General features: G+C 32.7%; 1 protein-coding gene across 1 annotated transcript in view; it reads right to left on the reverse strand.

Annotated features, from left to right (window-relative positions):
• Window positions 1-945, reverse strand: part of LOC139499520 (DENN domain-containing protein 3-like) — a 63,793-nt gene extending 62,848 nt beyond the window's left edge. The window contains exon 1 of the mRNA XM_071288229.1: window positions 819-945. The gene's annotated coding sequence lies outside the window, so the exon portion shown is untranslated. The remainder of the gene's footprint in view (window positions 1-818) is intronic.
• Window positions 946-7,106: the final 6,161 nt, after the last annotated feature.

A 7,106-nucleotide genomic window follows, 5' to 3' on the forward strand; every position in this document is an offset into this window, starting at 1 on the left:
TTACGGTAGGTTATACGTTTATCGGCGACATTGGTTTAATGGGTAAATCAAAGTGTATATTATAACTTTTGATTCTAAAATATTTTTGTGGATAAAAATCAATATAATGTCAAATAAAAAAAGCAAATCTAATCATGATTTAGATGAAATAAAGTATTTTAATTCACACCGATATTTGAAGTTTTTCTTGGCGACATTCGGAATTCGTGGGATTTCCGTATATTGAATAGAAAATCACACAAATATATTTACGATATACATCACAAAAGAATATAATTTTATTTCAGTATACATGTTAATCACTTAGAACACGAAAAAGATTATCTGTGACATATGTTAAGCTTGCATTTTGTGGTTATTTGCCGGCGACACTGAAATTTTGTAATTGTACCCATTTTTTGGGAATGACTGAATAAGGACTAAGGTGAGATAAAAATTGCTTAAAATGTTTAAATGTCTGTTAAGTGGTATAAGTATATTGGGCAATAACATAAAGGCAGTTCAAAGTATCCTCATACTATACTATACAGCTATATAGCTACAATTTCCATCCCTGTTCATAAACACAATTTAATGATTTATCTCGGTAGAAACAATAATTATTTCATTTCAAGTTGTTGTTAATTTCCCCAGGGACTTTCTATAGTTAGTATCAAATCACGAAAGTTCAAGGTAACAGAAATTTCCCATATAAAAGAACGTGATAAAAATATTTAAAAACAGAAATGAAAGTAGATCTACAATCAAAATCCGGCTATCAAAATGTTTGTAGGAGCTATTTTACACTGTTGCAGAGTCTTTTATCCTCGAGCTTTTACCTTTTATGAAATGACTACCATGTTTTATGTAGTTTCCGACATTTCACGTGGACTTCCAGGTTGACGATTCCAACAACTGTTTGTTATCATAATCTACAATACAAAAGCACATGATCGGATGTCAACTTTCACTTTATAAAATTACCTCCCCTTTCCAATAAAAATTTGGCGGGAATAATCAAATTTACATTTCTATTGTTCTTCCATTCCCAGAAATTATATTTTTACATGTAAGAATCCTGGATTTTGATTGGTTGACCGCCAGTGTATTTTTCACCAATTTACAGTTATCAAATGAATATCGTTCATTTTTTAACGCCGCCGGGGTATATTCAAAAATATATGCCTTTTTTACCCTCTCTCCCGTGGTATTTGTAACGTCGTCAAGATCATCATTGCGTTTTTGAACGTTAACATTCGGTGTAATTAAACAGATATATAGCATGTTCTTGAAGGGTAAAAATACCAGTCTTGAGAACAAATTTCCCTCGCCTTACGGCTCGCGAAATTTAACATTCTCTCGATTGGTATTTTTCGCAAATACCCCTCCTTAACATGAAATATCTGTTCAGTAACCTTTCATTACAAACATATGCATCATATATAATAAACCGTCTTTTGTGATCTCTAACAGTAACTAATGCCGGCTGAGCATATTTTAGCATCTTAGTATAAATCTTTCTAATCCAGACTCGGAACATATAGTTAATTAGCCTATCAGAGACATGGTTATCTTAGATATACCGATATACTGTTCCCAGTCCAAACAGATCACTGGAAAAGTACTTGTTTGTCTGTTAACCCCTCCAGGGCCCTAGAATATAAGTTCATGAATTTTGTGTGTGATTTTTCAGATATGTCTCAGTTTTGATTTTTTTTTTATAAAACCTTTTGTAAAATGAAATCGTTCTTCTTCTTACATGCAACTAAGGTGTTTGAAATTATATGATGATAAAATAAGACAAGGAATAACAGACTCACAACCAGGCGCGTAGCAACCCGTACGCAAAAACGCAGTTGCGTACACATCGAAAATTTCACAAAAATAAAAATATGGTAAATCTAGTAAGAATAAAACTTAAGTAATGAAGTTAATAAAAAAAATTATACAAATACTTCATTGATCACTTTGTAGCTATATTCCGTTCCGAAAACTAGTCTTCCCTTTACAGTTTGAAACCAGCATCGTGATTCTGTTGCTGATGAAAACAATTTAAAATGGCTGAGTTCTCTGGGTGTCAAAACACAATTGTCACATCTTCTATGCTTCCTTACTCTGACATCTTTTCTGAAGATTCCAAAATAACTGATGAAATAAAATTTATACCCGGGAATCTTTCAGATATTTAACGTACTTGCATGTATGCCTGTCTCGACGGCAACGACAGAGCGGTCTTTTAGTACCACGAGAAGAGTGACGACCTCCTTGAGAAATACAATGAAAACGAATCGTTTATCTGGACTCGGTCTTTTGAACATATACCGGGATTTTTTTTTAAAGCAGACACAGTTTGTGACATCTTTAGTAGTAAAAAAAAAGGAAATTGGCATGGATTTTTCAGAATTAACTTTGAGAGAAAAAAGCTGAAAACACTGCTTGTTCACTCATAAAATAAAACATAAAGATATGTGATTCGAATTTTTATTTATGTATTTTCTCAATAAAAAAAATACCATTTAAGTTGCACAGTGTTGGCTTAGAAATTAGTTTGTTTTCTAATGTAAAGTGGGTTCAGCATGATTAGGTAACAAATATAATATACCTAATCAAGCTATTTTAACCCACTACACATAAGAAAAAAAAATGTTAAGCCAACAGTACAGGTTTCTTTGATTATTTATTTCCAAAGTTGACTTGTTTCTCCTGAAAGTGAGATTTCTGTGAGGTCATTTTAAGTCCTCGGAAATTGCGAGAATGCAGGATTTTGCACCGTTTACCCCAGAGCTTCTGGGGACCTTGAGCGGCCTCCAGACCCCCTCCGGCATTGCGTACACATCAAAATTGCCTAGCTACGCCCCTGACAACGTAGGACAGACACACAGAGAATGTAACAGCACAACATACTTCGGAAAAACTATGAAAATCGGCTGAAAACGCTTCCCTCATTAGGACAACACAAAACACATGAAAACACAAAAAATACCAAAAGACTTTTAAGACAAAAAACATCCATCTGAGAGTAGACCTACTCGAATTTACTGAAAAATTACATCTTATTAGCGCCCGCGTTGATAACAGTTTCCGTCCGCCCGTCTGTCACCTCCCGATTTTTGACTGAAAAGCAAAAACTCCAAAATTATATAAAGGAACCCAATTATTTTTACACACGCAGTTGTTGTGCACCTAATATATGTATACATCTATATATATATATATGCATATTAAATTCTAGTGTGAAAATTGGCTCATTAATTTTTAAAAAAAATGTACAGTTGGTGTGCATAATTTGAATATGTGCAAACAAATTCAAGTTGAAAATAGATCAATTTCCTTATTAACTTTGGTAGAGAAAAGAATTATAGTTTTATTTGTAAAACAATTTAAGAAAATAAAGAAACAACTGTGTGTGCACTCAGTGCAAATATTATAATGACTGATTTGATGGCAAAATTCTTTAATCCAAACTGCATAAGTCATGGTGTCAAAAAATCGAATTATGCGGTGAAAGTTTGTCCGGAAATTGCTGTTAGACCTTATAATTTTTTAACGAATCACTGGCGTTTTCCTTTACTAGTTTTGCAATGAAATTTGATGTAAAGATATATCATGCTATTTCTAATTCATTCCCACATCGCCAGTGTCCAATTAGAAAAAAAGTAATTTATTTTTCAAATCTAAGATTAGGAAAACTTGTCTTTGTGCTAGGATTTCAATGAAAACTACTATATTCGTAATGTCACCGGATATATATCTATTTTGTTTCATTATTAAGCATTTTATGTTAGTTGTGTTTTCAGTGTTATATGTTTCACATTCATATCATATTCATATTTCATATTCATGTTCTTGACGTTTGACGACAATAGTTTTGCGCTGCGTATTTTGAAATAATCTATATATACATAGCTGAATATTTTTCTTCCCCGGGCGCTTTTGCGCTATTTCTTTTCCCGGGCGCTCTCGGGCGCTCCCGGGCGCTTTTGAGTAGGACCGGAATATTTAAGTTAGTACAATAGAAAGTTAAAGCTATTCTTAATAATTATCTAATTGATATATATTTATATTCAAATGGCATGAGTTATGCATGAACTCAAAGCGCAGCAATATTAACCATATATATATACTAATATAACTTGACTATTCGAGTTAGTCACTGGTGAATATTACACCCAGGAGGGCGGAAGACTAACGTCATCGCTGCAGATTTATATAATAAAGTATATTAAAATTGGACGACTCGACTCAGTTAATGCAGAAATGGCCCACACATATTGCCACGACTAGTCTTCACCGTGTAGAACGCCACATGCGGGGTGTCGGCTATGTTTGACATGGGGTGGCAATTTTGAAGCGACGAAAAAGTAACAAGGTAAGTTCAAGCATCAAAATTTCTTATTTTTAGAACTCTCAGTACCATATAATGTTTTGCACGGAAAGAACCGCAACATAATCTATTTCCTGAAAGCAGAAGCAGTCGTTTTCAGTGCTCAGTTTTCTCAAACACCTCGCCCTAGTTTTCCGTGTTGCAGATTTTGAGGCTTTATATGCAAATTTCGGTATAAATAACTACTTTACACAGCTACCCTCCGTATGATTTATATAGAATTGTATTCCTCTCATTGACTTATACCAAATACCAGTTTCTTAGTTAAAATTAATTGGTTTTAAAACTGTTATTCATCAAAATATAAAGTGTCGCTCGGGGTGTCAGATTTTGCGTCGCAAGGGGTAGAGGCTTGTCATAAAAAAATACATATTTGCATGTAAATTAGTCTTCATATGATACATTTTATTATAAACACATCTACTTAACCATGACAAAATAAGGATTTTTCATTTTGCCTGTTTTTGGTCCTTTAAAACATGTGCTTTTGATTTCATTCATAGTAAAAAATGGCTCAAAATATTTAGTTTTCAAGCTGGTAAACGATTTCTTTTCCTTTTCAGTCACTATCATGGTAAAAAAAAGTCAAGGCTATGGCTCAATAAACCAAAACATGGTAGAAAATCACAAAATAGTCCTCAATATAAGATATGCCCGAAGCCTCCACCAGCCAAAATGCATCATAGTTCATCACCAGGTTCATCTAAAATGATGCAAGACAGTTATTTCGTTCGTAATCGCATAGCTAGATAGGGTGAAAAAGGGAACATTCAGAATTTAACCAAATTTGGTTTATTTCACAGATTTTGAAGAAACTAAGTCAAATAAGAAGTTTTATAAATATTTAATGAAGATTGATAGAATCCTGGGCCTTAAATATGATGACTCAGCATAAATTCACAGTTTACAGTATGCATAGTTTACTTAAAGTCCTGGATACAAAATTAAATCATAATATTTGCATATTTGTAAGTTTAATTGTTAAGAAGTTCTTATATTTACTCTTCGCAGTCATTGAAACTCATAGATCCTTCCTGAATATTATTTATGGGGTATTTGTGTCCTTTTGATAACCCAAAAGTAAGCCGCAACACCTGAATCTGCTTTTTTGTCACCACGGCATAATAAATACAAGCTAGAAAAACAAAAATATCTCAAGAAAACTTACAATAGTGTGTTCTATCCTGAATATGTACTAAATATTCCAAATTGCTAGAAACAGCAGAATTATTTAGGAAATTTGAGGCCCCAGGAGCAAGAAACATAGAAAATTGCCTACCCCCTGGGTCATAAAACAAATAATTTAACTTGTAAATGCTATGATTTTATGTTTTTAAAGTTCTTGATATAGAAAACAATAACTATGCTTGGAAGTTATGCAAAAATCAAATGTTAGCAGTCATCTCTACAACATTTTAAGTGAATTTATATCTCAGACTGGTATCTGCATACATACAACTATTGCAAATATGGCTTTGTTTGAACACTTCTAGTATGTATAGTAGCTAAATTGTGTCAGATATATGGTTAAAGATGATACTGTTGTGACAAGAATTCTAAATTGACCATTTGAGGCAGAAAATGTGTTCTTTAATTGACAAATAGGCATACAGTAAGATGTGGACTGGAGATAGAGGCTGGATTGGATACTTTATATAATCTTGAATGTTGTAATGATTGACTGCTAAACATTACATTTATGATATTCTGATATGCTTTCAATATGTTATCAAAACAGTTTTTAACAGGTTCTAGGCATTTTTATCTGAAAATATGCAAATAGGGTAAGCTGGCAATAATTAAAGTCTTGTTTTCAAGTTCTTTAAAAAATTGAAACAGGGGAGGGGGTATAAAATGTATAGTAAAGAAAAACTTAGAGTATACACAGTGATTTCTTTAAGACTTTAATTCCGATAAATGAGTATTAATGTGAGAAAAACTGATTTTAGAGAGTTTTCTATTTGAATAAATGTCTGTATAGGTTGCACTTTGTAAATACAGCTGTTTCTCAAAACACGCCTCTTTTTGGGGAGTAATTGAATATTCATAGAAAATTGATTTTGTTTACATACTGGTTCCCAGTTATGCTCTCTGTGTTCCATATCACAGAGACAGAACTTGGGAATGTTACCAGTAAATAAACACGTGCATATTGTTTACATTGAAATCTGTGGTAACCTTTCATTCGAGGTAGGGGTAGTTAAGAAAATTAGTGTAAGTTTAAACTCTGAGAAGTTCAGGTCATATAAACGTTGAAAATATGCCGCACAGCCCTATATTTTGACCTTTGAAAAAAATTGTGGTGCATATGAACTTTCAATTCTAGGATAAGATTTTTTTCAAAACTTCATAGTAAAAGTGGTACAGTTTTAGCCGTAAAAGGAGTTCCTATGGGAAATTGCATTGTCAATATTTACAGAAATGCAACCTAGAACTATCCGTTTTCTGTTACACATCTATCATATCATATCATATCATAGTCAGAGTAGACCTTCAAAGTAGATATGATATGATAGATGTGTAACAAAAAAAAATCATATCATATCTACTTTGAAGGTCTACTCTGACTATGATATGATATGATGCCCTTTTTTTTACGATGAATGAAATCAAAAGCACATGTTTTATAAGACCAAAAACAGGCAAAATGAAAAACCCCTATTTTGTCATGGTAAAGTAGATGTGTATGAAATCAAAAGCATATATTTTATAAGACCATAAATAGGCAAAATGAAAAATCCTT

Source organism: Mytilus edulis, chromosome 12, assembly GCF_963676685.1.
Source record: "Mytilus edulis chromosome 12, xbMytEdul2.2, whole genome shotgun sequence".
NCBI classification, from domain to species: Eukaryota; Metazoa; Mollusca; class Bivalvia; order Mytilida; family Mytilidae; genus Mytilus; species Mytilus edulis.